The following is a 10,491-nucleotide window of genomic DNA, read 5'->3' on the forward strand; positions in this document are numbered from 1 at the left end:
GTGTCTGTTGTCACCCAAACACATCATCTTTAACACAGCCTGCTGACGTTTACCACTATCTGTTCGATAGTGGGACACCTCGTGTGCAACACTGCCAGCTGCGGATGTAGTGCTCGTGCGACTGCGCTCTGTGGATGAGCTTTTGCTGATAGACGAGGAGGAGGAACGAAAGCCTACAGCCAACTGTTTCCTATACCGTGGGCTAGGCAGCACTGTTCCACCGCCGCTGTCCCCATTGGAGCCTGCATCCACCACATTAACCCAGTGTGCAGTGATGGACACGTAACAGCCCTGGCCATGCCTAGTGGTCCATGCATCCGTTGTGAGGGGCACCTTTCCACTCACTGACTGTTTTAGTGCATGGACAATGCGGTCTTTCACATGCCGGTGGAGGGCAGGGATGGCTTTTCAAGAAAAGAAGTGCTGACTGGGTAGGTCATAGAGTGGGACAGTGTAGGCCATGAGGTTGTGGAAAGCTTCGCTTTCAACCAAATGGTAGGGCATCATCTCTAATGAGATTAGTTTGGCAATGTAGGCGTTCAAACACAGTGTGCGGATGAGAGGATGAGTACTTTCTTGTCCTACTCAGAGTGTCTGGTAGGGTGAGCTGGACTGGAGAGCTGCATATGGGGGAAGTAGCGGTGGACCGGATGGAGTGAGAGGGGGTTGGTGATGGTATTGGTGGTGATGGCCTAGATTCAGTGTTGTGTTGCAAAACCACTGTGATTCCCTGAGTGCTTTGGCCTTGCAACGACACCGCCACATTTAGTGCTGGTGGTGTGCTTAATGGTGGCGGTGGTCTTACAGTGGGGGTAGCGATGTAGTGTTGTTGGCTACCTTCAGTCGAAGCAGGTGCACATGTGCTACCTGAGGTTTTGTAGTCCGGCCATGCTTGCAAGTGCATGTTGATTAAATGTCTAAGCATGCAACTGGTATTCAAATTTCTGAGTTGCTTACCTCAGCTAAAGGTCCTTCCGCACTTCTTACAGGTAACCTTTGCCTCATCAGTAGGATTTTGGACAAAGAAGTGCCACACTGCACTCTTCCTACTATGGTAAACATTTTCTGGCCTTGCACGCTGTGCTAAGTTGACCGTCTGGTCAAGCTGAATGCAACTCTTTTAGTTTTTGTTCCACGCTTTAGGACAGCTACGGTCCTGCTAGATAACTGCTGCTGCGATGTCAATGCCTGCTGCGGATCCTTCTCCTTATCTGAACTATTGCCAGCGCCACCCTCCTCCCCCAATGGATGCCAATCCGGGTCCAGAACTGGGTCATCCATCACCTCCTCTTCAAAGTCATCTGCACCTTCCTCTTTACCTTCCTCTGTGTCACCGTGTAAGGTGGTATAGTATGCGGGAAGGGGCACCTGGGTTTCATCAGGGTCAGATTCTGGCTCAATAGACTGCGAGGGCAATGTAGTGCTGTGGGTCAATGTACCAGCAGAATCATCTAGCAGTGGCTGTGCATCAGTGCACTCCATGTAAGATTCATCTTGGACTGGGGAATTCAGGATTTGACTGGATAACCCAGGCATGGTATGTGAAAAGTGCTCCATAGAGTAATCTGAAGAGTGGGCTGCCGCATCCTTAACTTTTGCTGGGGGTGAAGGACACAAGGAAAGGGTTTTTTTATGACCAGAACCCTGCACTGACGACTCCGTGCTTGCAGGTTTCGACCGTTCAGAAGAGGAGGCAATAGAGCTGGTGGCTGTTTCGGCAATGTACGCCAAAACCTGTTCCTGATGCTCCGGCTTTAAAAGCGGTTTTCCTACTCCAAGAAAAGGCAACCTTACAGGCCTTCTTGGGCCAGAGGATGACGCAGGCTCAACACCTCCTGCCTTAGCTGCTATTGTGCTTTTGCCATAACCAGCCGATGCACCACCACCATCAGTACCAGCTGCGGCCCCCTGCCCACGTCCGCGGCCTCTTCCACTATACTTCCTCATGTTGGGGAAAATGTACCAAAAACACCAGCAGAGAGATGGTACTGTATGAGGAGCATCCAGCTGTCTAAGGTGTATTAAACAAATTAAATCAACGTATATATTATGTTTGTCACAGACGATCCCACAGTATGTATTGGACCGTAATCCAACAAGCAGATATACGGAACTGTATCAGAAGTGTACAGCTGTATACGATTTTTGTGCAACTAACCATCTCCGTATATGTATTTACGGAGTGTCACACACACACGCTGACTAGGTATAAAAGTGACTGTAATGCGAATGGCAGATATACAATACTGTTGGAGAATCAGACAGCTCTATACGATGTGTGTATGTAAAATTATCAAGCTCCGTGTATTTGTATACGGACTGACACACGCTGTGCAAAAAAGGGGACAAGCCAGCGCTGCTTATGGTCAGAACGCAATACATAAAGTGCATATGCACATATTAATTTGTAACTGTATGCAAAATGAGATATTTGGCAAAAAATTGATCAATCATTTGAGCCACCACTCTGCGCCAAGGCAATCTCATATGGGGCAGTCCTACTCTACATTTACGGTCTCCTAAATGCATTAAAAGCAAGACCATATTGGATGCAATCTGTACCTGAAACATTACTGAATCACTCCCATGGAGCCAGAAGAAGTGAGCGTGGATAATGGCCAACCAGATCTGGATATAGACATCTCAGGTTTAACCTCCACACTCACCTGACCAGCAAACACAGATGAAGGGTGACACAGGTGCAGACACAGGTGCACAATTAAATAGAGCTTGGGGCAGGGCAGGGCTGCTGTGTGTGCACAGCAGCCTACATCCATCACAGTGAACACAGAAAAAATGGCGAACATAACCCAGCACGCACGGCAACAGTGGTGGTCAGCCACAAACCGACATCAAGCAGAAAAGGGGAGAAGCCAGCGCTGCTTATGGTCAGAACGCAATACATAAAGTGCATATGCACATATTAATTTCTAACTGTATTCAAAATGAGATATTTTGCAAAAAATTGATCAATCATTTGAGCCACCCCGCCGCGCCAAGGCAATCTTATATGGGGCAGTCCTACTCTATGTTTTTTATATTCGCTGAGCCATTACGGTCTCCTAAATGCATTAAAAGCAAGACTATATTGAATGCAATCTGTACCTGAAACATTACTGAACACACACAGCAACCCTGCCCTGCCCCAAGCTCTATTTAATTATGCACCTGTATCTGAACCTGCATCGCCCTTCATCTGTGTTTGCTGGTCAGGCAGGTGTGGAGGTTAAACCTGAGATGTCTATATCCAGACCTGGTTGGCCTTTATCTGCACTTTCTCTTTCTGGCTCCATGGGAGTGATTCAGAAATGTTTCAGGTACAGATTGCATTCAATATGGTATTGCTTTTAATGCATTTAGGAGGCCGCAATGGCACAGCAAATATAAAAACCGTAGCGTAGGACTGCCCCACATGAGATTGCCTTGGCGCGGCAGGGTGGCTCAAATGAATGATCAATTTTTTGCCAAATATCTCATTTTGAATACAGCTAGAAATTAATATGTGCATATGCACTTTATGTATTGTGTTCAGACCACAAGCAGCGCTGGCTTCTCTCCTTTTTTTACTTGATGTTGGTTTGTGGTTGACCACCACTATTGCTGTGCACGCTGGGTTATGTTCGCTGATTTTTCTGTGTTCACTGTGATTGATCTAGGCTGCTGTGCACACACAGCAGCCCTGCCCTGCACCAAGCTCTATTTAATTATGCACCTGTATCTGGACCTGTATCGCCCTTCATCTGTGTTTGCTGGTCAGGTGAGTGTGGAGGTTAAACCTGAGATGTCTATATCCAGACCTGTTTGGCCTTTATCTGCACTTGCTCTTTCTGGCTCCAAGGGAGTGATTCAGAAATGTTTCAGGTACAGATTGCATTCAATATGGTCTTGCTTTTAATGCATTTAGGAGGCCGCAATGGGACAGCGAATATAAAAAACGTAGAGTAGGACTGCCCCACATGAGATTGCCTTGGCGCGGCGGGGTGGCTCAAAAGATTGATTTTTTGCCAAATATCTCATTTTAAATACAGCTAGAAATTAATATGTGCATATACACTTTATGTATTGCGTTCTGACCACAAGCAATGCTGGCTTCTCTCCTTTTTTTACTTGACACAAGCTGTCTCTGTCTAGTTTTGACCATGATCAAACAGCAGATATACGAAGCTGTTTGAAAAACTGACAGGACCCTAAGGTGTAGGTCTGGAAAAACGGAAAAACTCCTCAGCTTTTTTTTCCAGAGTCACACACAGGTAGCTTCTATTTGTCCGTGCTAGAAGGCAGTACATGGTAGTGTGTGGAGCATACACCACTGTACGGTGTGTGTATGTAAAATTGTCAAGCTCCGTGTATTTGTATACGGACTGACACACGCTGTCTCTGTCTAGTTTTGACCATGATGAAACAGCAGACATACAAAACTGTTTGAAAAACGGACACGACTCTAAGGTGTAGGTCTGGAAAAACGCCTCGGCTTTTTTTTCCAGAGTCACACACAGGTAGCTTCTATTTGTCCGTGCTAGAAGGCGGTACATGGTAGTGTTTGGAGCATACACCACTGTACGGTGTGTGTATGTAAAATTGTCAAGCTCCGTGTATTTGTATATGGACTGACCCACGCTGTCTCTGTCTAGTTTTGACCGTGATCAAACAGCAGATATACGAAACTTTTTGAAAAACGGACACGACTCTAAGGTGTAGGTCTGGAAAAATGGAAAACGCCTTGGCTTTTTTTCTCAGAGTCACACACAGGTAGCTTCCATTTGTCCGTGCTAGAAGGCGGTACACGGTAGTGTGTGAGGAGCGTACAATGCTGTATGGTGTGTGTATGTAAAATTGTCAAGCTCCGTGTATTTTTATACGGACTGACACACGCTGTCTCTGTCTTGTTTTGACCGTGATCAAACAGCAGATATACGAAAATTTTCAAAAATGGACACGACTCTAAGGTGTAGGTCTGGAAAAACTCCTTGGCTTTTTTTTCCAGAGTCACACACAGGTAGCTTCTATTTGTCTGTGCTAGAAGGTGGTACACAGTGGTGTGTGAGGAGCGTACAATGCTGTACGGTGTGTGTATGTAAAATTGTCAAACTCTGTGTATTTGCATACGGACTGACACACGCTGTCTCTGTCTAGTTTTGACCGTGATCAAACAGCAGATATACGAAACTGTTTGAAAAACTGACAGGACCCTAAGGTGTAGGTTTGGAAAAACAGAAAAACTCCTCGGCTTTTTTTTCCAGAGTCACACACAGGTAGCTTCTATTTGTCCGTGCTAGAAGGCGGTACACAGTAGTGTGTGAGGAGCATACACCACTGTACGATGTGTGTATGTAAAATTGTCAAGCTCCGTGTATTTGTATACGGACTGACACACGCTGTCTCTGTCTAGTTTTGACCGTATCAAACAGCAGACATACGAAACTGTTTGAAAAACGGACACGACTCTAAGGTGTAGGTCTGGAAAAACTCCTCGGCTTTTTTTTTCCAGAGTAACACACAGGTAGCTTCTATTTGTCCATGCTAGAAGGCGGTACACGGTAGTGTGTGAGGAGCGCACACCACTGTACGGTGTGTATATGTAAAATTGCCAAGCTCTGTGTATTTGTATACGGACTGACACACGCTGTCTCTGTCTAGTTTTGACCATATCAAACAGCAGATATACGAAACTTTTTGAAAAACGGACACGACTCTAAGGTGTAGGTCTGGAAAAATGGAAAAACTCCTCGGCTTTTTTTCCCAGAGTCACACACAGGTAGCTTCTATTTGTCCGTGCTAGAAGGCGGTACACGGTAGTGTGTGAGGAGAGTACAATGCTGTACGGTGTGTGTATGTAAAATTGTCAAGCTCCGTGTATTTGTATATGGACTGACACACGCTGTCTCTGTCTTGTTTTGACCGTGATCAAACAGCAGACATACGAAACTGTTTGAAAAACGGACACAACTCTAAGGTGTAGGTCTGGAAAAACGCCTCGGCATTTTTTTCCAGAGTCACACACAGGTAGCTTCTATTTGTCCGTGCTAGTAGGCGATACTTGGTAGTGTGTGAGGAGCATACAATGCTGTACGGTGTGTGTATGTAAAATTGTCAAGCTCCGTGTATTTGTATACGGACTGACACACGCTGTCTCTGTCTAGTTTTGACTGTGATCAAACAGCAGATATACGAAACTGTTTGAAAAACGGACACGACTCTAAGGTGTAGGTCTGGAAAAACAGAAAAACTCCTCTGCTTTTTTTTCAGAGTCACACACAGGTAGCTTCTATTTGTCCGTGCTAGAAGGCGGTACATGGTAGTGTGTGAGGAGCGTACAATGCTGTACGGTGTGCGTATGTAAAATTGTCAAGCTCCGTGTATTTGTATATGGACTGACACACGCTGTCTCTGTCTAGTTTTGACCTTGATCAAACAGCAGATATACGAAACTGTTTGAAAAACGGACACGAATGTCATGTCGGACGCTGTTCACACCACAGCATCCGGCAGGCAGAGGTAGTTCTACCTCCAGCCACTATAGCCTCAGTGGCGCCGGCTTGATCTTCAGGCTCTCGGGGGTTAATCCTGCTGGAGACCAGGTTGGATGGTTAGTCACGCCCACTGTCTTTAACCCCTTTCTGCCATCCGACGTACTATCCCGTCCATGTGCCCTGGGCCCCTATGCCCATGGACGGGATAGTACGTCGGCGCGATCAGCGGCGCCCACGTGGTGAGAGCCGTTGATCGCGGCAGGGTGTCAGCTGATTATCACAGCTGACACCCGGCACAATGTGTCAGGGGCGGTCACGGACCGCCCCTGACACGTTAACCCCTTGCACACCGCGATCAAACATGATCGCGGTGTACCGGGGGTTAAAGGGAAGCATCGGCAGGGAGGGGGCTCCCTCCGTGCTTCCCTGAGCCCCCCACGGCAGCACAATGTGCAGCGCTGCTGCGGGGGGCTCCTTTCCTCCAGGCCCCCGAATCCAAGATGGTGACGGGGGCCTTCGGGGCCTGAGGAAGCTGGCTTCCTCAGTGCCTGCAAAGCGCAGGCATGAGGAAGCCTTCAGCAGTGCCTGTGTCAGATCGCTGATCTGTCACAGTGATCTGTGATGTGACAGATCAGCGATCTGTCACAGGACAGTGATGTCCCACCTGGGACTATTTAATAAAGTAAAAAAAAAAAATTAAAAAAGTGTTAAAATAATTAAAAAAAAATCGCCAAATAAATTAGAAAAAAAAAAAATAAATATTCCCCCAATAAATCCATTTTTTGGAAATAATAAAAAAAAAACAATAAAAGTACACATATTAGGTATCGCCGCGTCCGTAATGACCCGCCCTATAAAACTGTCCCATTAGTTAACCCCTTTAGCGAACCTCTTAAAAAATAAAAATAAAAAACGAAGCAAAAAATAATGATTTATTATCATACCGCCAAACAAAAAGTGTAATAACGCGCGATCAAAAAGACGCATATAAATATCCATGGTACCGCTGAAAACGTCATCTTGTCCTGCAAAAAACGAGCTGCCACACAGCATCATCAGCGAAAAAATAAAAAAGTTATAGCTCGCAGAATAAAGCGATGCAAAAATAATTATTTTTTATATAAAATAGTTTTCATTGCATAAAACCGACAAAAACATAAAAAAAGACCTAAATGAGGTATCGCTGTAACCGTACTGACCCGAAGAATAAAACCACTTTATCAATTTTACCGCACGCGGAACGGTGTAAACGCACCCCCCCAAAAGAAATTCATGAAACGCTGGTTTTTGTTCATTCTGCGTCCCAAAAATAGGAATAAAAAGTGATCAAAAAATGTCACGTGCCCGAAAATGGTACCAATAAAAACGTCAACTCGTCCCGCAAAAAAATAAGACCTCACATGACTCGGTGGGTCAAAATACGGAAAAATTATAGCTCTCAATATGTGGTGATGCAAAAACTATTTTTACAATGAAAAGCGTCTTTTAGCGTGCGACAGCCGCCAAACATAAAAACCTCCATAAATAGTAAATCAAACCCCCCGATATCACCCCCTTAGTTAGGGAAAAATAATAAAATTAAAAAAAAAGTATTTATCTCCATTTTCCCATTAGGGTTAGGGCTAGGGTTAGGGCTAGGGTTAGGGTTAGGGCTAGGGTTATGGCTAGGGTTAGGGCTAGGGTTAGGGCTCAGATTAGGGTTAGGGGTGTGTTGGGGTTAGGGTTGGAGTTATAATTGGGGGGTTTCCACTGTTTGGGCACATCAGGGGCTCTCCAAATGCAACATGGCGTCTGATCTCAATTCCAGCCAATTCTGAGTTGAAAAAGTCAAATGGTGCTCCTTCCCTTCCAAGCTCTGCCATGCGCCCAAACAGTGTTTTACCCCCACATGTAGGGTATCAGCCTACTCAGGACAAATTGCAAAACAATTTTTGGGGTCCAATTTCTCCTGTTACCCTTAGGAAAATAAAAAATTGGGGGCAAAAATATCATTTTTGTGGAAAAAAATGATTTTTTTATTTTCACGTCCGAGTGTTATAAACTTCTGTGAAGCACTTGGGGGTTCAAAGTGCTCACCACACATCTAGATAAGTTCCGTGGAGGGTCTAGTGTCCAAAATGGGGTCACTTGTGGGGAGTTTCAATAGTTTAGGTACATCAGGGGCTCTCCAAACGCACATGACACCCGCAGACCATTCCATCAAAGTCTGCATTCCAAAACGTCACTGCTTCCCTTCCGAGCCCCGACGTGTATCCATACAGTAGTTTTCTCCCACATATGGGGTGTCAGCGTACTCAGGCCAAATTGGACAACAACTTTTGGGGGTCCAATTTCTCCTGTTACCCTTGGGAAAATGAAAAAATTGGGGACTAATTGATCATGTTTCTGGAAAAAATACGATTTTTTTATTTTCATGCCCTGGCATTATAAACTTCTGTGAAGCCCTTGGGGGTTCAAAGTGCTCACCTCACATCTAGATAAGTTCCTTAGTGGGTCTAGTTTTCAAAATGGGGTCATTTGTGGGGGGTTTCCACTGTTTAGGTACATTAGGGGCTCTCCAAAGGCAACATGACACCCGCAGACCATTCCATCAAAGTCTGCATTCCAAAACGTCACTACTTCCCTTCCGAGCCCCGACGTGTGCCCATACAGTAGTTTTCTCCCACATATGGGGTATCAGCATACTCAGGACAAATTGGACAACAACTTTTGGGGTCCAATTTCTCCTGGTACCCTTGGGAAAATAAAAAAATGGTGACTAAAAGATCATGTTTGTGGAAAAAATACGAATTTTTTATTTTCACGCCCGGGCGTTATAAACTTCTGTGAAGCACTGGGGGGTTCAAAGTGCTCACCACACATCTAGATAAGTTCCTTGGGGGGTCTAGTTTACAAAATGGTGTCATTTGTGGGGGGTTTCCACTGTTTAGGTACATTAGGGGCTCTCCAAAGGCAACATGACACCCGCAGACCATTCCATCAAAGTCTGCATTCCAAAACGTCACTACTTCCCTTCCGAGCCCCGACGTGTGCCCATACAGTAGTTTTCTCCCACATATGGGGTATCAGCATACTCAGGACAAATTGGACAACAACTTTTGGGGTCCAATTTCTCCTGGTACCCTTGGGAAAATAAAAAAATGGTGACTAAAAGATCATGTTTGTGTAAAAAATACGAATTTTTTATTTTCACGCCCGGGCGTTATAAACTTCTGTGAAGCACTGGGGGGTTCAAAGTGCTCACCACACATCTAGATAAGTTCCTTGGGGGGTCTAGTTTACAAAATGGTGTCATTTGTGGGGGGTTTCCACTGTTTAGGTACATTAGGGGCTCTCCAAAGGCAACATGACACCCGCAGACCATTCCATCAAAGTCTGCATTCCAAAACGTCACTACTTCCCTTCCGATCCCCGACGTGTGCCCATACAGTAGTTTTCTCCCACATATGGGGTATCAGCATACTCAGGACAAATTGGACAACAACTTTTGGGGTCCAATTTCTCCTGGTACCCTTGGGAAAATAAAAAAATGGTGACTAAAAGATCATGTTTGTGTAAAAAATACGATTTTTTTATTTTCACGCCCGGGCGTTATAAACTTCTGTGAAGCACTGGGGGGTTCAAAGTGCTCACCACACATCTAGATAAGTTCCTTGGGGGGTCTAGTTTACAAAATGGTGTCATTTGTGGGGGGTTTCCACTGTTTAGGTACATTAGGGGCTCTCCAAAGGCAACATGACACCCGCAGACCATTCCATCAAAGTCTGCATTCCAAAACGACACTACTTCCCTTCCGATCCCCGACGTGTGCCCATACAGTAGTTTTCTCCCACATATGGGGTATCAGCATACTCAGGACAAATTGGACAACAACTTTTGGGGTCCAATTTCTCCTGGTACCCTTGGGAAAATAAAAAAATGGTGACTAAAAGATCATGTTTGTGGAAAAAATACTAATTTTTTATTTTCACGCCCGGGCATTATAAACTTCTGTGAAGCACTGGGGGGGTCAAAGTGCTCA

Source organism: Dendrobates tinctorius, unplaced genomic scaffold (genome assembly GCF_039654945.1).
Source record: "Dendrobates tinctorius isolate UK_male_01 unplaced genomic scaffold, ASM3965494v1 ptg000128l, whole genome shotgun sequence".
NCBI lineage: Eukaryota > Metazoa > Chordata > Amphibia > Anura > Dendrobatidae > Dendrobates > Dendrobates tinctorius.